Source organism: Balaenoptera borealis (assembly GCF_965194805.1).
Source record: "Balaenoptera borealis genome assembly, chromosome: 4".
In the NCBI taxonomy this organism is placed as follows: Eukaryota; Metazoa; Chordata; class Mammalia; order Artiodactyla; family Balaenopteridae; genus Balaenoptera; species Balaenoptera borealis.
This window is the reverse complement of record NC_138861.1, coordinates 147,499,144-147,519,631: the sequence shown is the minus strand read 5'-3', so window position 1 is coordinate 147,519,631 and position 20,488 is coordinate 147,499,144.

Genomic DNA, 20,488 nt, shown 5'->3' with positions numbered 1-20,488 from the left:
TAACACTGTTCCTGAACCCCTGGCTTGCCCTCTGGGCTGCACATGTGTAGATCTGATCATAAACAGCCAAACAAGACATTGAGAACCCATTTAAGGCAGACTGCCTCTCAGGTCCTGGACTGGCCACTGGGTGGTGCACACACAGGATAAATCACTGCAAAGACTGAAAACAGACTTGATGTTAAAACCACGACCCACAGAAAGCTGATGGATCCTTGTGAGCTGGACCCAGCCGGATCCATTGCCTGCTACAACAAAAATATCAATATTCTCCATAGGATTTAAACAAGACTCGGAGTCTCATAACATAATATTCTGAATGTCCAGGATACAATCCAGAATTACTTGGCATACAAAGAACCAGGAAAACTTCAACTTACCTGGGAAGAGACCACCAACAGATACCAATGCCAAGATGTCATAACTGTCCGATTAAAACTTAAGGCAAATATTGCAAAAATAACCCAAGAAGAAAAGGTGGACACTACTGAAAAGAAAGATTAAAAATCTAGGCAAAGGAATGGAAGATATAAAGAAGAGCTAGATGAAAATGTTAGAACTGAAAATAAATACAATTATCAAAATAAAAAACTCATTGTATGGACTCAGTAGCAGAACGAACATGATGGGAGAATAAGTGAGTGAACTTGAAGATAGAGCAATAAAAATTATCCAGTATGGACAAAAGAGATAAAAGAGATTAAAAAATGATCATAAAATCCAACACCCTTTCATGATGAAAACACTCAACAAACTGGAACAGAAGGGAACTTCCTCAATCTGATTAAGGGTGTCTATGAGACAAGCACGGCTACCGTCATACTCAGTGGGGAAGACTGGAAGATTTTCCCTAAGACCAGGAACAAGGCAAGAGCATCAGTTCTACTGAATATTGTCCTAGAAGTTCTAGCCAGGACAATTAGTCAAGAAAAAGATAAAAGGGAATGAGATTGTAAAAGAAGAAGTAAAACTATCTTGATTCACATATGGCATGATCTTATATATAGAAAACCTTAAGAATCCACTGAAACATCTGAGTCACTAAAAAGGGGAGCAAGGTTGTAGGATATGAGATCAACACACAAAAATAAGTTGTATTCTTATACACTAGCCATGGACAATCCAAGGAAATAATTCCGTTGATAGCATCAAAAAGAATGAAATACTTAAGAATAAATTTAGCCAAAGAATAAATTTAACCGAACTTCAAAACAGTGTTGAGGGACTTCGCTGGTGGCACAGTGGATAAGACTCCATGCTCCCAATGCAGGAGGCCTGGGTTCAATCCTGTCAGGGAACTAGATCCAACATGCATGCCGCAACCAAGAGTTTGCATGCTGCAACTAAGGAGCCCACTTGCCGCAACTAAGACCCGGCACAACCAAATAAATAAATACATATTACAATAAAAAACAGTGTTGAAAGAAATTAAAGACCTAAATAAATGGGAAGACTTCTTGTGTTCATAGATTGGAAGGCTTAATATTTTAGGCAATACTCTCCAAAATGATCTACAGATTCAATGCAATCCCCATCAAAATTCTAACTTCCTGTTTTTCAGAAATGGATACACTGACCCTAAAACTCATTGAAAGGGAGCCCAAATAGCCAAAACCACCTTGAAAAGAGGATGCACACTTCATGGTTTCAGAACTTACTACTAGGCTAACATCATTGAGACAGTGTGGCTCTGGCATGAGGATTAACAAACAGATCAATGGAGTAGAAGTTAGAGACCAGAAATAACCCATACGCTTATGGCCAATTGATTTTCTACAAGGACACTGAGACCACTCAATGGGGAAAGAATAGTATTTTTTAACAGATAGTGGAGGAATAATTGGACAGCCACATGCAAATGATAATGAATTTGGACACCTACGTCACACCATGTACAAAAATTAACTCAAAATTAACACAAAGACCTCAATGTAAGAGCTAAAACTACTAACTCGAAACATAGGTATAAGACTTTGTGACCTCAGATTTGGCAACAGTTTTTTTAGATATAAAACCAAAAGCATAATCAATAAAAGAAAAAATATATACACTGGACTCCATCAAAATCAATAATTTATAAAGAGTGTTACAAGAGATAAGGAGGACACCACATAATGATCAAAGGATCAATCCAAGAAGAAGATATAACAATTATAATGTTTATGCACCCAACATAGGAGCATCTCAATACCTAAGACAAATGCTAACAACTATGAAAGGAGAAATCAACAGTAACACAATAATAGTAGGGGACTTTAACACCCCACTTACACCAACGGACAGATTATCCAAACAGAAAATAAATAAGGAAACACAAACTTTAAATGACACAATAGACCAGATAGATTTAATTGATATTTATAGAACATTCCATCCAAAAGTGGCAGAATACACTTTCTTCTCAAGTGCACATGGAACATTCTCCAGGATAGATCACATCGTAGGTCACAAATCAAGCCTCAGAAAATTTAAGAAAATTGAAATCGTATCAAGCATCTTTTCTGACCACAACACTATGAGATTAGAAATGAATTACAGGGAAAAAAATGTAAAAAACACAAATACATGGAGGTTAACCAGTGCGCTACTAAATAAGCAAGAGATCATGGAAGAAATCAAAGAAGAAATTAAAAATACAGAGAAACAAATGACAATGAAACACGATGACCCAACACCTATGGGACACAGCAAAAACAGTTCTAAGAGGGAAGTTTATAGCAATTCAATCTCACCTCAAGAAACAAGAGAAATCTCAAATTAACAATCTAACCCTACACTTAAAACAACTAGAGAAAGAAGAACAAAGAAAACCCAAAGTCAGTAGAAGGAAAGAAATCATAATGATCAGAGTAGAAATAAATGAAATAGAAATGAAGAAAACATAGCAAAGGTCAAAAAAACTAAAAGCTGGTTCTTTGAGAAGATAAACAAAATTGAAAAACCCTTAGCCAGACTCATCAAGAATAAAAGGGAGAGGACGCAAATCAATAAAATTAGAAATGAAAAAGGAGAAATCACAACTGACATTGCAGAAATACAAAGGATTATAAGAGGCTACTACAAAAAACTATATGCCAATAAAATGGACAACCACGAAGAAATGGACAAAATCTTGGAAAGGTACAATTTTGCAAGACTGAAAAATTAGAAAATATAAACAGACCTATCACAGGTAATGAAATTGAAATTATAATTAAAAATCTTCCAACAAACAAAAGTCCAGGACCAGATGGCTTCACAGGCGAATTCTATCAAACATTTAGAGAAGAGCTAACACCCATCCTTCCCAAACTCTTCCAAAAAATTGCAGAGGGAGAAATACTCCCAAATTCATTCTATGAAGCCACCATCACCCTGATACCAAAAACAGAAGAAGATATATCACAAAAAAAGAAAATTATAGATCAATATCACTGGTGAACATAGAACCAAAAATCCTGAACAAAATACTAGCAAACAGAATCCAACAGCACATTAAAAGGATCATACACCATGATCAAGTGGGATTTATCCAAGGCATGCAAGGATTCTTCAATATACACAAATCAATTAATGTGATACACCACATTAACAAATTAAGGAATAAAAACCGTATGATCATCTCAATAGATGCAGAAAAAGCTTTTGACAAAATTCAACACCCATTTATGATAAAAACTCTCCAGAAAATGGGCATAGAGGGAACCTACCTCAACATAATAAAGGCCATATATGACAAATCCACAGCAAGCATCATTCTCAATGGTGAAAAACTGAAAGCATTTCCACTAGGATCAGGAACAAGACAAGGGTGTCCACTCTCACCACTCTTGTTCAACATAGTTTTGGAAGTCCTAGCCATGGCAATCAGGGAAGAAAAAGAAATAAAAGGAATACAAATTGGAAAAGAAGAAGTAAAACTGTCACTATTTGCCAATGACATGATACTATATATAGAAGATCCTAAAGATGCCACCAGAAAACTACTAGAACTAATCAATGAATTTGGTAAGGTTGCAGGATACAAAATTAATGCACAGAAATCTCTGGCATTCCTATACACCAACAATGAAAAATCAGAAAGGGAAATTAAGGAAACACTCTCATTTACCATTGCAACAAAAAGAATAAAATACCTAGGAATAAACCTACCTAAGGAGGTGAAAGACTTGTACTCAGAAAACTATAAAACACTGAGGAAAGAAATCAAAGATGACATAAACAGACGGAGAAATATACCAAGTTCTTGGACTGGAAGAATCAATATAGTGAAAGTGACTATACTACCCAAAGCAATCTACAGATTCAATGCAATCCTTATCAAACTACCAATGGCATTCTTCACAGAATTAGAACAGAAAATCTTACAATTCTTATGGAAACACAAAAGACCCTGAATAGCCAAAGCAATCTTGAGAAAGAAAAATGGAGTTGGAAGAATCAGGTTCCCCAACTTCAAACTATGCCACAAAGCTACAGTAATCAAGACAGTATGCTACTGGCACAAAAACAGAAATATAGATCAGTGGTACAGGATAGAATGCCCAGAGATAAGCCCACGCACATATCGGCACCTAATTTATGACAAAGGAGGCAAGAACATACAATGGAGAAAAGACAGCCTCTTCAATAAGTGGTGCTGGGAAAACTGGACAGCTACATGTAAAAGAATGAAATTCGAACACTACCAAACACCATACACAAAAATAAACCCCAAATGGATTAAAGACTTAAATGTAAGACCAGACACTATAAAACTTTTAGAGGAAAACATAGGAAATCACTCTTTGACATAAACCACAGCAAGATCTTTTTTGACTCAACTCCTAGAGTAACAGAAATAAAAACAAAAATAAATAAATGGGACTTAATGAAACTTAAAAGCTTTTGTACAGCAAAGGAAACCATAAACAAGACAAAAAGACAACCCTCAGAATGGGAGAAAATATTTGCAAATGAAACAACAGACAAAGGATTAATCTCCAAAATATACAAACAGCTCATGGAGCTCAATATCGAAAAAACAAACAATCCATTTAAAAAATGGGCAGAAGACCTAAATAGACATTTCACCAAGGAAGAAATACAGATGGCCAAGAGGCACATGAAAATATACTCAACATCACTAATTATTAGAGAAATGCAAATCAAAACTACAATGAAGTATCACCTCACGCCGGTCAGAATGGCCATTATCAAAAAAGCTAGAAACAATAGAAACAAATAGAAACAAATTCTGGAAAGGGTGTGGTGAAAAGGGAACCCCCCTACACTGTTGATGGAAATGTAAATTGATACAACCACTATGGAAAACAGTACGGAGGTTCCTTAAAAAACTAAAAATAGAACTACCATATGATCCGGCAGTCCCACTACTGGGCATATACCCTGCAAAAACCATAATTCAAAAAGATACATGTACCACAATGTTCATTGCAGCTCTATTTACAATAGCCAGGATATGGAAGCAACCTAAGTGTCCATCGACAGATGAATGGATAAAGAAGATGTGGCACATATATACAATGGAATATTACTCAGCCATAAAAAGAAACGAAATTGAGTTATTTGTAGTGAGGTGGATGGACCTAGAGTCTGTCATACAGAGTGAAGTAAGTCAGAAAGATAAAAACAAATACCATATGCTAACACATATATATGGGCTCTAAAAAAAAAAAATGGTACTGATGAACCTAGCTGCAGGGCAGGAATAAAGAGGTAGACATAGAGAATGGACTTGAGGACATGGGGTGGGAGGGGGAAGCTGGGGTGAAGTGAGAGTAGCATCGACATATATACATTACCGAATGTAAAATAGTTAGCTAACGGGAAGCAGCAGCATAGCACAGGGAGATTGGCTCGATGCTTTGCGATGACCTAGAGGGGTGGGATAGGGAGGATGGGAGGGAGGCTCAAGAGGGAAGGGATATGGGGATATGTGTATGCATGTGGCTGATTCGCTTTGTTGTGCAACAGAAACTAACACGGTATTGTGAAGCAATTATACTCCAATAAAGATCTATTTAAAAAAATTAAAAACTTGCTACCAAGGACATTCTCAAGAAAGTGAAAAGGCAACACACAGAATGGGAAGAAATATTGGCAAACCATATATCTGATAACTATCTGGTGTCTAGAATATAACAATAAAAAACCCAAATAATCCAACTTTAAAATGAGCAAAGGATCTGAAAGACACGTCTCCAAAGAAGATGTATAAATGGCCAACAGGCACATGAAAAGATGCTCAACATCATTAGTCATCAGGGAAATGCAAATCAAAACCACAGTGAAACACCACTTCACACCCACTAGGATGGCTGTCATCAAAAACAGAAACAACTAGTGCTGGTGAGGATGTGGAGAAATTGGAACCCTTGTACATTGGTGGTGGGAATGTAAAATGGTGCAGCCACTGTGGAAAAGTTGTCAGTGCCTCCAAAAGTTAAACATGGAATTTTCATGTGACACAGCAATTCTACTCCTAAGTATATAAGAAAAATGAAGAGAACAAGAGAAATGAAAACATAGGTCCACACAAAAACCCGCACATAAATGTTGATAGCAGCATTATTCACAACAGCCAAAAAAGTGGAAACAGCCTACATGTCCATCAACTAATGGATTTTTTTTAACGTGGTCCATCCATACGATGGAAGATTATTCAACCATTAAAAGGAATGATGCACTGACATAGCTACAACATGGATGAATCTTTGAAAACATTATGCTAAGTGAAAGAGGCCAGACACAAAGGCCACATATTATAGGATTTCATTTATAAACGTTCATAGTAGGCAAACTTATAGAGACAGAAAGCAGATTAGGGGTCATTAGGGGATGAGGGAGAGGGGGGAATTGGGAATGACCACTAACAGGTGTGGGATTTCCTCTTGGGATGATAGAAGTATTGTGAAATTAGATAATGGTGATGATTACACAGCATTGTGAATATACTAAACACCACTGATTTGTGCACTTTAAAATGGTTAAAACGGTGACTTTTATGTTACATAAATTATATTTCAATAAAAAATACAATTTAATAAAAGGAAAAAAATGGACTTCCCTGGCGGTCCCATGGTTAAGACTCTGAGCTCCCTCTGCAGGAGGTGCGGGTTCGATCCCTGGTTGGGGAATTAAGATCCCACATGCCGTGCAGTGCAGCCAAAACTTTTTTTTAAAAAAGGAAAAAACTGAATAAAGCTTCCCAGGCCTGTGAGGAATAATGTAAGGTCGAATGCTTGTGTCATCAGAGTCCCAGACGGAGAGGAGGAAGGGGGCAGTGCAGAAAAAAACCTCAAGAAAGAATTGCTGAACACTTGCCACATTTGGCAAGACATAAGCTTGAGACAACCCAAATGTCCTCCAGTGGGTGAATAGATAAACGAATGAGGCTACATCTGTACAACGGAAACCACCCAGTGGACAAAGGAAGGCCCCGCTGACACAGGAAACTCCTTGGCTGGTCCCCAGGGCATCTCGCTGAGGAAGGAAACCATTCTCCAGGCCTCCCTTTCCCCTTGGGTTTCTTTCACAGTCGTTGCTCGTAGCCTTTTTCAGATAATCCCAATGTCTTACTTCATTTATAAGATGTTCTAGAAAAGACAGAACCGTGGTGATGGAAAGCAAGTCACTGGTGGCCAGGGGTTACGGCTGGGGGAGACCACGGGCAGCTCTGGGGTGGCTGACCGGACCACTGGACCACTGGAGAGGAAACACCAGCTCCCCAGAGGAGAGAGTCCTGACACTCGACCTGTGATGTGTGGGCACCACGCCGGGTCCAGGAGGGAGCCGGGGGCGCACGGAGCGGCCAGGCCTGGTTCCCCAAGGAGCCCCAGGAAGACACAGAAACAGGAGGTGCCGAGACTCCAGCGCCCGGGGAATGAGACCATCACCCTCACTGCCTGTCCCGACTTTGCCGTGGACACTGGCATCCCCCCCTCGAGCTCAGCCGGGCGGTCGCCCAGACCCCTCTCAGCACGCAGTCCAGTTCATGGCCACTAAGCGTGTCTTCAGAAAGGCGGTGTCCGGCGCTGAGATGAAAGCGCCGGGTCTGGTTTCCAGGCAACGGGTTTTATCTCTTAGCGGCAGGTAGACGAGGGAGCGCCTGGCAGCGGTCCATGTCTAAGAGTCAGGACGATGTGCTGGTTACTCATTCCTGCGGCTGACACGGGCAGGGTGCCGGCGGGGGCTTCACTGAAGAAGAAAGCCGGGGCCCAGGGCTGTGGACCATGCAGTTCTGCACAAGCGGGGTGAGTGAGTGGCGGAGCAAGGTCGCCCCAAGTGTCCACGCTCTGAGCTCAGCTCTGGCCTGATATCCGCCCTCCCCGGGCACCCTCCCTGCCCGAGCCCCCTCCACTGCCGACCTCGGCCCTCCCCAGGCCAACTCCGGAGGCCTCTCCGGCCCTCACACCCCGGGAACACAATCCCTCCTTCCTCTTAAACTGGGAATATTTGAGATTCCACACAGTGGCCCCATTGAACTTTCCCAGAAATATTTCCTGAGCAGCAAATTCTTGAGCCTTTTTTGAAATGCATTTTCCTTCTGTCCTGCTTTCTCTGCTGCCCTTTGCCTCTCCCGCGGCCCAGCAATTTCTCTGGCTCACAGGAAGGCCTGCGTCCTTTTGAGCAGGGTTCCCTGGAGGGGCCTTACTGAGAGGCTGTGCGTTTTCAGCCTCTGTGGGTCCCATGGGCCTCCATGGAGATGGATTCCGAACCTTGTGTCACCTTGGGAGACACCTCCCCTGGGAAGCCCTCCTGACAGCCAGCCCCACCCGGGGGCAGCACCTGGGCAAGGCATCCGTGGGGAAGAAGCAACTCATCCCAGACCAAAACCTACAGGTCCTACTGTGCGTGGGCGTGCAGCCTGCGCCACGTGGGATTCGCCACGGCAACTGGCATGTCTGCATCAGGATGACCTCTGACGAGCGCGTGCTGGGTGCTGCCACCAGGCAAACTGCGGTGAAGTCTCCCAGCACTCGCCGGGAGCCCGGGACAAGCATCTTGCGACAGCTCCCTGGTGTGAACTGTGCAGAACCGCCTGTTGGGGCCTCTCGGCTGTGGTGTGTCCCGATCCCAGGCTGGGCCCCCGAGCAGTGCGTGGGCGCCACGTCCCAGCGGGAGGCCTCCGGGCAGAGGCCGCGTTGAAGGAAGAAATGAGTGAGTGTGAGCGAAGAATGAGCAGGAGAAGGGGCCCGTGGCCGAGAGGAGGGAGGCACTCTGCCTCCGGGAGCGCACGGTGGGCGCCGGATGCTGCCCCCTGAAGTCATGTGCCGTGCGAGCGACCCCGACTGTGTGTCGGCGCCCTGCGGCACACGCTGTACGTCACCACTTCCGTTTACGGTCTGGACTTTCCCGTCCTGGTGGAGAAAGCGTTCTCTAACCTGAGATCGCAAGAGCATTCTCCTGGATGTTCTTCTCAACGTTTTGGAGTTTTGCTTTTCCCATGTAGGTCTTCAGTGCATCCAGAATTTGCTTTGTGTACGATAGGGCCCTACGTCTTCATTGCCCACACAGACAAGCAATTATTTCAGCCCCATCTGTCAAAGTGCCTGCCCTTTCCACACTATATGACAGAGGGGAGCCAAGACCAGCTCTCTGACTTGGGATCCGGAATGCCCTCCCTCACCTCCTCCCCCTGACCAACTCCTATTCATCCTTCAATACCCGATGTGCTCACTGCTCCCAGGCAGACTTCTCTGATACCAGGCCTGGGTTTGGTGTCTCCTCTGGGCTCCTGCAGCCTCTCTGCTTCCCTCTGCCACAGCAGAAAACACAGAAATGAAGTCTGATAAACTGGGGTAGGTCGTGAAAGGTTGAAATCCTTCTCCTCTTTTACTTGTGTGACCTTGGGCAAATTCCTTAACTTCTATTAGCTTAGTTCCCTTGTCTATAAAACAAGGGTAATACTGTATGCCCTAAAGGTTGTGGTAAGAATTAAATAAGGAGGGGCTTCCCTGGTGGCACAGGGGTTAGGAATCCGCCCGCCAGTGCAGGGGACACGGGTTCCAGCCCTGGTCCAGGAAGACTCCACATGCCGCAGAGCAACTAAGCCTGTGCGCCCCAACTACTAAGCCTGCGCTCTAGAGCCCGCGAGCCACAACTACTGAGCTCACGTGCCACAGCTACTGAGCCCATGAGCCACAACTACTGAGCCCACGTGCCACAACTACTGAGCCCATGAGCCACAACTACTGAGCCTGCGTGCCACAACTACTGAGCCTGCGTGCCACAACTACTGAAGCCCACGCGCCTAGAGCCCATGCTCCGCAACAAGAGAAGCCACAACAATGAGAAACCCACGCACTGCAACGAAGAGTAGCCCCCGCTCGCCATTAGAGAAAGCCTGCGCACAGCAATGAAGACCCAACACAGCCAAAAATAAATAAATAAATAAATTGACACCTTAAAAAAAAAAAGAATTCAATAAGGAATCTTTATAAGCTTCCTAGAATATTACAAAAACTCCATAAATGATCATTATAGCTGCAATGCTGATTGTGGATGTTGTGACCATCTCTTTCCTTGTCTGTTTCCCCCAGTAGATGGAAAGCTTCCTGGGGGCAGGAACTGGGTCTGCCCCACGGGGGTGTTTGTGTTTGCTGAACAGAAGGCAGCTTCGCATCCCAGGACAGCGAGAGGACCCAGCTTCGGCCATCACGATGGGGAGGAGGCGGTTAAAAGGAAGAGCAGCCTGGGCTTGGCTTGGAATCGGGGCTCCAATCCACGTGGCCACCGCATCCCTTCCAGAGCGTCTCTTTTCACAGTGGAAAATAGGCCCTGGCAACCTCCCGCTGGACGTACAAGCACTAGCGGGCGAGTCCTGGAGAGGGCTTCTCCAGATGGCCCCGGAGCACCGCGGCTGAATTCCTGCTGAGAACGCTCTCCAGCCCGCGGCGGCAGCCCTGAGCCCGGCGCGGAGGGTGGGCTGCTCATTGCCACCTTGTTTCCCGTCGCCCCACTGGGGACACAGCCAAGCAGGGTCAGCATAGGGACCCAGGCCTTCAGCTTCCCCTCCTGCACTAAAAGTCAGAACGGAAAAGGTGACATGTTTAAAACCCACCGGTCCTTTCAACACGACTTTCCTGCCCTTTCTGTGTCCAGCCTGTGATAGGAGCAGGGGGTCAGAGAGGATGGAACCCACCCAAGTCCCGGGCCGAGACCCCATTGCTGAGAGAGGAGCTGACGGGCCCTGGGGGGTTCTGTCCGGCCAGTCACAGCAACAGGGCACAGGGCAGCTGCTGTCTACCCACCGGATGGTCTGTACCCGGGCCAGCTACTGACCCACCCATCTCCCTCCAGCCAAACCTGGCTCTTCATGTCAAAGGCAGGATAGCTCATGGCAGAGCCCAGGCGGCAAATTGTCCTTTCATTTGTTCATTCATCCATTCATTCATTCGTTCATCTCTCTGTGCTTCCATTTCTTCATCTGAAAAATGAGGATATTAATAGTGCCTGCAGGCTTCCCTGGTGGCGCAGTGGTTAAGAATCCACCTGCCAATGCAGGGGACACGGGTTCGAGCCCTGGTCCGGGAAGATTCCACATGCCGCGGAGCAGCTAAGCCCGTGCACCACAACTACTGAGCCCACGTGCCACAACTACTGAAACCCGCGTGCCTAGAGCCCACGCACTGCAACGAAGAGCAGCCCCTGCTCGCCACAACTGGAGAAAGCCCGCACACAGCAACGAAGACCCAATGCAGCCAAAAATAAAAATAAAAAATAGTGCCCGTACCATAGGGATGGCGTGTGGATTACTTCCCAGAGGGAGGAGGCCTTCACTGATCACGCTCGTCTGTCCTGCCCAAGCCTGGAGCCAACTGGGGACAAAGGAATCAGGCAGATGGGACTGGGAATAAAATACCAGCTTTAATACTTAAAACAGACAAACAAAGCTGGATTCAGAAGAACATAGCTGGGACGGGTAGCAACCGTGGCTTCCTAGTGCCGGCCACCAGGGTTAGGCTATCGTCGGGCCACGGGCAGCAGTGACCCCTGCAGGCCTCCTGTCAGGGCTGCCCTGAAACCCGGCCACCGGGGGGAGCTGACCACGCTGCGAACTCAGAGGGGACAGAGGGCGGAGAAGCTCGTGCACGGCCTGCTCCCCCAGCAGGGAAGAGCTCTCTCCTCCAGGCAGGTTTAGGAAAATCCCTCCTTAAGGACACTAGGTGAGGAAAAATGCCGTCTGCCGCTCCCACTCTGTCTACACAGGGTGGATATGGATAGAAAGTGCTTAGAGAGTGCCAGGCGTGCAGAAGGTGTACACTAACATTGGCTGTTATGATTCTTACTATTATTACTTGCTAAGCCCTTGCCATGTGCCAGGCACGAGGCTGGAAGCTGAGGATGCAGAAGTGAGCAGGGCAGGCACGGTCCTGCCCACCTGAGTCTCCTGCCCAGCACCTGCGAGCTGTGGGATCTGGGTAAGGCAACAACTTCCCTACACCTGCTTCCTCTTGGGCTCGTTGAAAGGATGCCATGAGATACCGTGTTGTGTGTGTCCTCCTTCAAATAGTGGATACTTCAGCTTCACTTTGTTTGGCCCCACCACGTGGCTTGCAGGACCTTAGTTCTCCAACCAGGGACTGAACCAGTGTCCTGGGCAGTGAAAGCACTGAGCCCTAACCACTGGACCACCAGGGAATTCCCAGCTTCGTTCTTTTCAACTTGTTTTGGATACTTTTGGTCTTTTGCATTTCCATATGAATTTTAGAATCGGTTTGTCAATTTCTACTAAAAAGCCCACTGAGAGCTTGCCTGGGATTAGGTCGAATCTACAGATAAATTTGGGGAGAAGAGTCATCTTAACCTCTTTTGTGTCTTTAGGTCTTTACTTTCAGCAGTATTTGGCGGTTTTCAGTGCACCAGCCTTTCATCTCTTTTGTCAGATTTATTCCTAAGTATTTCGTACTTTTTGATGTTCTCGTAAATGGTTCTTTTATATTTCAGTTTCCAATCATTCATTGCTAGTGTATTAAAAATGGATTTATATATTGAGCTTGTATCCTGCAACCTTGTTAAACTCACTTATTCGTTCTAATAGCTTTTTTGTAGATTCCATCAGATTCCATCAGATTTCCTACATAGATGACCATGGTGCATGTGAAAAAGACAGTTTTACTTCTTCATTTCCAATATGCATGCCCTTTATTTCTTTCTGTTGCCTCCTTGCACTGGCCGGCCCTTCAGTACAATGCTGACCAGGAGTGGGGCAGCATATAACCTTGTCCTGTCCCTCTTCTCAGAGGCAGTCTGTCTTCCTCCACAAAGTACGACATGAATAGGGGTGTTTTATAGGTGTCCTTGCTCAGCTGAAGGAAGTTCCCTTCTATTCCTAGTGTGCTGAGAGTTTTTATCAAAAATACACATTGGGTTTTATCAAAGCTTTTTTTGCATCTATTGAGATGATCATGTGGTTTTTCATTTTTAGCTTATTAATGTGGTAAATTACATCGATTGCTTTTAAAATGTTAAACCACCCTTGCATTCCTGGGATAAATCTGGCTTGGTCATAATATATTATTCTATTTATATATTATTGGATTCAAGTTGTTTAAAATTTTTCCACTTATGTTCATAAAAGAAGTTAGTCTGTACTTTCTGTAATGTCGGTGTCTGGTTTTGGTATCAGGATAATGCTGGCTTCACAGAATGAGTTGAGAAATATTCCTTCCTCTTCTATTTTCCAGAAGAGTCTGGGGATACTTGGTGTTATTTCTTCCTTAGATTTTTGGTAGCATTTTCCAGTGAAACCATCTGGGCCTGAATTTTCTCTTTGGGGAGGTTTCAATTACTAATTCAATTTCTCTAATAGCTATAGGGCTATACTCTGAAAAGAGAATCTTTTTCTTCTTGAGCTTTGGTAGTTCATGTCTTTCAAGGAATTTGTCCATTGTAGCTAAGTTGTTGAGTTTTATGAAATTGTATGTACTATTCCCTATTTTCCTTTTAATATCTATGAAATCTGTAGTGATGTCACCTCTCTCATCCCTGATATTGGTAATATTGGTAGGCTTTGCCCAAACAGGATTTCCTACAAAATAGTAAAGACATGCTGAATTGGCTTCTCCAGTAGCTACTTCACATTCTCTCTGGAACCCCTAACATTTCCTCCCCTCCTTCCCTTCTGCTCATACCATCTGGTCCTGTATCCAGTTGAGCCCCAAAGATGGCCAAGCAAGGTAGGACCAGGTATGGCTGCATACAACAGAAAACAGAATTAAATGGCTTAAAGAGTTCAGCAGTTTACTTTCTCAGGTAAAATATGTCAGGAGACATGAGGTCAGCAGAGACCCCAGAGCCTGCTCCCTTTCTGCTTCCACATACTCACTGTGTGGTATGTATCTTCAAAGTCACAATCTGGCTGCTGCAGCTCCAACTAGCACACATGCATTCCAGCCAAGAAGAAGGGAAGAGGAGAGGTTAAGGGGGTGAGCACCTGCTATCTGTCCCCCTTTAAGGAACATTCCTAATTTTCTACTCCGGTACCTCCACTCCACTCCACTGGCCATACCTGCAGCTCCAACTTCACCTGCTCCTCCCTTCAGCCTGTCTCTTGGGGTCTCACCAAGCCCACTCATTCCCCAACACAACTCCGCACCAGACTTCTGTGCCCCATCTCCTTCCCACCAGAGGCTCAGAGGATGGTCCTCATTCCCCATTACTCTACAGATGGGGAAACTCAGGCCCCAAGAGAAGGGGCTCACCCAGGGTCTCATAAAGTTGCTGCCCCAGAAGGGCGACCACGCCAGCCACTACTCCCGCCCAGACCTCTAGCTGGTACAATCCGTCTGGCTCTCTGAAGATGACATTCCAAGAGACTGACTGCAGGATCCAGGACCACCCAGTAAGCGGCTGAATGAGTCACCTCACAGCCAAGGTGCCAGGTGCCTCTGAGCCCTCCAGAAACGGGGCTGTGGTCCTGCTGACCACGGCGGGTTCTCTCATCCACTCCCCAAGTCCGCTCAGCCCCCAACACAGGTCAGACGTGGTGCCGAGCATGAGGGTTCAGCAAAGGGTCCTTTTGTCTTCCTAGAACAGTGCTTCAGTCCCTAATGCGACTCACTCACCTCCCATCTCCCAGAGGGTGGGCACCACTGACCCCTGCCCGTGTCCTCAGCTGAGGAAACACCAGGACAGAAACAGGCAAATGACCCCAGAGCACGGGCACAATCCCACCCTACACTCAGATCACCAGTGTTGGAAAGAACTGGAGAAAGCTCTAGATGATCCTACAGCAGCTCCCCTACGCTGTCTTCTGTCCCCCGCCCACAGGTGGACCGCCTGAGGGTCCCAGAAGCACCTTGTCCAGGCTGATGCAGCCACAAGAGTCAGGGCCTGGCTGCAGGCGGGCTGTGAGCAGAGACGCGTCCACAGCAAAGGCTACTCCGTGCCCTCGGTCAGTCATCTCCCAGCCACCCTGCACTGGGAAGGCCCTTTCTCATTTTGCAGACGGGAACTTAAGTTAAACTGCCCCAAGGTACTTCAGACCCCTTGCTCTGTTGTCCTGCCCAGAGCCCTAACTCCCCTGACCCAGCCCCTTTGTCGTCCACCCCACACCAGCCCAGTCAGGAGAACCTCGGCAGGCTTCCTGCCCGCCTTCTGCCCTAACACCCAACTGAAGCCTGGACGGGCAAAGTCAGGCCAGTGCGGGCCAGCACAGGGAAAGGGCACCGTCAAGGCAGAGATCCCTGAATGCAACTCAGTTCTTGGAAGTCACTTTTTCCTTCTCTCTCCCCAGGTGCCCGCCCTCTTCGCGTCCTGCCAGGAGTTTGTACCTCGTGAAAACCCTGAGAGGAGGGGGCCACCTCCCAGCCGTGGGCCTGCAGCTGACGTGGCCTCGAGCCTGGCCACCAGTAGGAGGACGAGGGAGCCAAATCGCCTGGGCCCCTCCTGGCCAGAGGGACAAGCCTCCACCAGGCGTGTCTTTGGGGGCTTTCTGGGCGAGGGGGCTGGAGACGAAGCGGAGCGGACCCTCTCAACAGGTGCCTGGGGCTCCCCTCTGTTACTTGGCCCCAGGAGTGCATAGACCCTGCAAGGCCTCCATCCCAGCCCCTGTCCCCCTCCCCCGGCAGCCCTGCCATACCCTCCCTCCTTCCTGCAGACAGGAGGTGCTGCCCTGGGCACCTGTGCAGGTAAGGGCAGAAGGGTCTGACCCAGGTTACTCAGAGTGCGTGGCAAGGCCAGGTGTTCCTGACCCCAAAGCCTGTGCCCTCCCCGGCCATGGCCTCTTGGGGCTGAAAACAGACTCTGTGAAGGAGCAGGAACCCAGGAGACTGTCAACGTCAGAGGACAGCTGAGCTGGAAGAAGAGAGCCACCCAGCCTGTCCTCAGGTGAGGACTTGGAGGCCCAGAGAGGGTGGGGGCCCCCGGCCTCACACAGCAGGTTGGTGACAGGGGTGGGACATGCCTGCCACTGCCTCCCAAACCCGGGAGACTGTGCCCCTCCCCTCCAAATGGCCAGCCCTTCCCTCAGCTCCCTCCCCCTCCTCCCTCCCTGGCACTAGGGGTGAGAACTTCCCCAGGGTCTGGCCTTGATTACCACTGGATAGAAATGAATTTCAAAATAAATTTCTGGATGAATCATGGCACCAGGAAACCGAAAACTGCCTGTGTCTGCTGGAGGCTTCTGTCCCGTCTGACCTGTCAGGCGGCTTCCTGCTGTCTCCTTTTTTAAATCCTGGAAATAACTCATTGCTAATGGTTCATTCGGAAGAAATGCTATGCGGCTACAACACTGGGCCACCCAACCAGCTAGAGCCGCACTGAAGGCTGCCTGGTAATCATGACCAGTCGCCCAGTACTAGGCACCTTCTGCAGTTGTTCAGGTTCCTTCTCTTTCCAGACAGGAATGAACCGGGGGACAGAGCATCGCCATCAAGAAGAGGCTCCATCCGCACACCAACCCTTCATGCAATGTCTGAAATCAGCTAGGAGAGACGCCAGGCTTCTCAAGAAATTGTCTGCTTGGTAGCACGGGTTACAGTGTTACAGGGTTACATTACTGCAAATGTCACTAGGGACCCCGCTCGGGATAACACGGTGCTTAGCACATGGAATGTCCCTGGTTCAATAACATCTTGCTGAACTGAAGGAAGAAAGCAGGAAGGGTAGGAGGGAGGGAAGGAGGAAGAAAGGAAGGACAGAAGGAAGGAAGGGAGGGAGGGAGGAAGGAAGGAAGGGAGAGTGAATGGATAGACAGGTGGATGGTGGGGAGATAAAGGATGGATGGATAGATGGATGAGTGGGTGTATGGATGAGTGGGTGGTTGGATGAATGGATGGATGAATGGATGATGATGGATGGCTGGTAAGATGGGTAACTGTGAGGATAGATCCTACATCCCCACAGGTACATTCATTCATTCATTCCACAAACATTTATGGAGCACCTATTATGCACCAAACCCATTCCAGACACTGGGGATTCAGTGGTAATCAAGAAAGACACAGTCTTTCTTCCTGGAGTTCACAGCCTGGAACTGGAAGGGGAACAAAAATGCTCCATTTCCACAGAAGGAATGTAGAAGGCAGTTTCCCCTTTTGCATAAGCCAGTGCAGTTCAATCTTGGCTGAATATGTCTGCATTTGTGTCATGAGCTCAGTTGTAATAAAAGGCAGTGTGGTGCATTAGAAGGAGCCTGCACTCTGGAGTCTGATCAGGTTAAATCAATGCATTGGTGCTTACCTGCTGTGTAACATGGGCAAGTCAGTTCACTTCTCTTGGTCTGTTTCTTCACCTATTCAATGGAAGTAATTGTCCCCATTTGCAGTGCCGTCATGGAAATTGAATGAGAGAATGTAATGCTCTCAATAAGTGGCAGCTTCTATGAATGTGCCTCAACTGTCAGCTTTATCCTCCCTCTTGAGTACTGCAAACATAGGGGTGTTTACCTACAGGGCCCATCCTGTTCCTTGAACCACTGCTCCTTTCCTGGAGGAGGGGTATTTTCAGTGCTCCCTATGGCCCTGTGAACCTACCTAGGCAGCTCACAGACATTCTGTCCAAGGCCCAGGCCCCACCGCAACCATCCAACCCCCTCTCGGTTTGCTGTTGATGCTGCCAGGCTGCCCTAGGCTATCAGAGGGGCAAGGAGCAAACCCCACTCCCGTTTATCTCCCCTCCCCTCGTTTCCCTCTTTGGTCCTTCTGCCAAAGTTGTAAAGAATCATGAAATTCCCTCCGAAGGTTAAGAAATTAAAAGACACGACAGTGTAAAAAGGAAAGAGTGTAAGCCTGTCTAATCAGACTGACTTTTCACACGGTCCAAAGGGAACCCCCCCTCCCAAAGTTAAGCCTTCCTTCCCCAACCATCTTCCCTGTCTTCAGAGGTAGCACACCCACCTGCAAACTTCTGCCCGTGACCCCCCCCCCATCTCTCAGGGTCAAAATGGACTTGGCACCAGCCACCTCCCCACCCCAGACGCTGAGGGGCCCCAGGTGGACCTGGGCCTGCAGCTCCGTAGGATGCCCAACCCCCAGGGCCCTCAGGCCTCTCAGCTCCAGGCAACTCACCGTCTCCGGCCAAGCACAAGCCATCTTCCTGAGGCTGACCCCGCTGGGAGAGCATGACCCCGAGCTGGCCCTGGTCCAGAGCCATTGGCAAACCATTGTGACTGGTCGGGGAAAAAAGGCACAGAAATCGAGAGTAGACAGAAACGTTTGTGACAGTTTGACAAAGCAATTTTGTTTGTTGTTAAATCTTAAAACAATGATGTTTAAATGAGCCTGTCCTTTGAATGACTACCTTTTTATTTCATTTTCTAACAGTTTATTATATTTTCCAAAAGTATTGCTCTGACAGATTGGGAATTTTTTGAAACCGTTCTTCCCCATAGATCATTTGAGAAGTGCCGATCTGAACGCTTAAGAAAAAAGAGGGTGTATTTTCCTGAGGGTCTTGCTGTCACAGCCCCGCACCGCCACGTGGGGACTCAGGGTCTCTCATCCTCACACAGAACCAGGTTCCTTTCTGTTGGCCCATTCTTCTCCCCAACCCCTAAACTCCCCAGCTCAGGGACCTCCTGGGAATAGAAACCAGCTTATTCGAGACTCCCTCTTAGAAGTTGATCCCCTCAGCCTCAGCACCCCCAGGGAACCTTCATGATGGCTGCGTAAGAGGCCCCAGGGAAGTCAGAGGAGCATGAAGGCCAGGCTGTCAGGCACAGAGGCCAGGAGGGTTCTGTCCCGTCTGCAGAGAGTCTGGGCTGGGCCCCCACCACTTAAGTCTCTCTTGTCTTCAGCAGAAGGAAAGCAGTTTGTTTACAAATAGAAGACAAAGTTGGTGCAGCCGGCGGCCTCCGGGTCGAGCGGGGGATGGGGGTGGTAGGTAGCAGGCGGGGTAGTCACAGGCAGCCTGCAGTGTATTCCCGGTCATGAGATCCGAGGCCAGACAAGCGGCACAGAAGGGTCTCGCCGGCTGTGCCGGTCAACGTGTCGGCCTCTAGGGGTGCTCTGTCCCCCCTGAAGCCGGTGGCCATGGCCCTGCCTGGCCAAGACTCAGGCAGCCCAATCCTTCCAATAAATGGCCTCGTACAAAATAATGGTGTCTTCTGCACCCACTGAGCACCTGCTGTATGCCGGGCTCTGACACAGCGTAGGGAGCAGGTGTAGCTCCCTTGAAACACAAGGGAAACCAAGGCTCAGAGAAGAGACATGTTCTGACCAAAATCACAGAACATTTAAGTGTTAGCGCTGAGGCTGAGACTGGGACCTCAGAGCGCCAGCAGCAAAATCTGGCATATTTTTAGCCAAAAGGCCCATCTCACAGACACAGAAAAGCCGGCCCAAAGCATGGAGGTCCTGGCTGCTACGTCAGCCAGCTGATCAAGCATCAGCTGCACAAATATTTCTTGAGCTGCCAGGACATACCAGGCCCTGGGCTGGACTCCTGGGCTCCAGCCAGGCAGAACACAAAGTCCTGTTTCTAGAAGCAGAAGTGAACTCCCTCAGATCATCTGGCCCCGGGAGAGGATATTTGAGCCAAGGCTGAGAGACAGCAGCGAGTGAGCTGCATGAGTATTTTGGTGAAAGAATACCGCAGGCAGAGGGACACCCTGCTCCCTGGACCAGAGGCAACACCAACCCCCAGTCCAGCCCCAGCCTCCTACACGTTCTTCAGGCTCATCCCAGGGTCACCTCCCCGTGGAAGCCTTCCCAGATTCACCCCTCCCCAGTCTGGGTCCGACACTCCTCCGGGCTCCCAAGGCCCGGGTTCTGCCCCTGGTGACACTTGTGTTAGCCTCTCTTGGAGTCCTCGCCAGCCCGGGAGCAGCGTGGGGACAGGGGCTGTGTCTGCAGCACCGTTTTAGAGCCTGGCACAGAGTGAGAACCCAGGGTGCAAGTCACGGGGTGCCCTTCACTGGACGGTGAGCTCCTAGCGGTCAGCTTGGCGGGGCTCAGCTTGGATTCTTCGAGATCGCTTCCTCCGAGCCTAGAACAGGACCCAGCCCAGAGCAGGAGTTCTGAGAGTATTTGTTAATGAACTCGAAGTCCCGATGCGTGTGGAC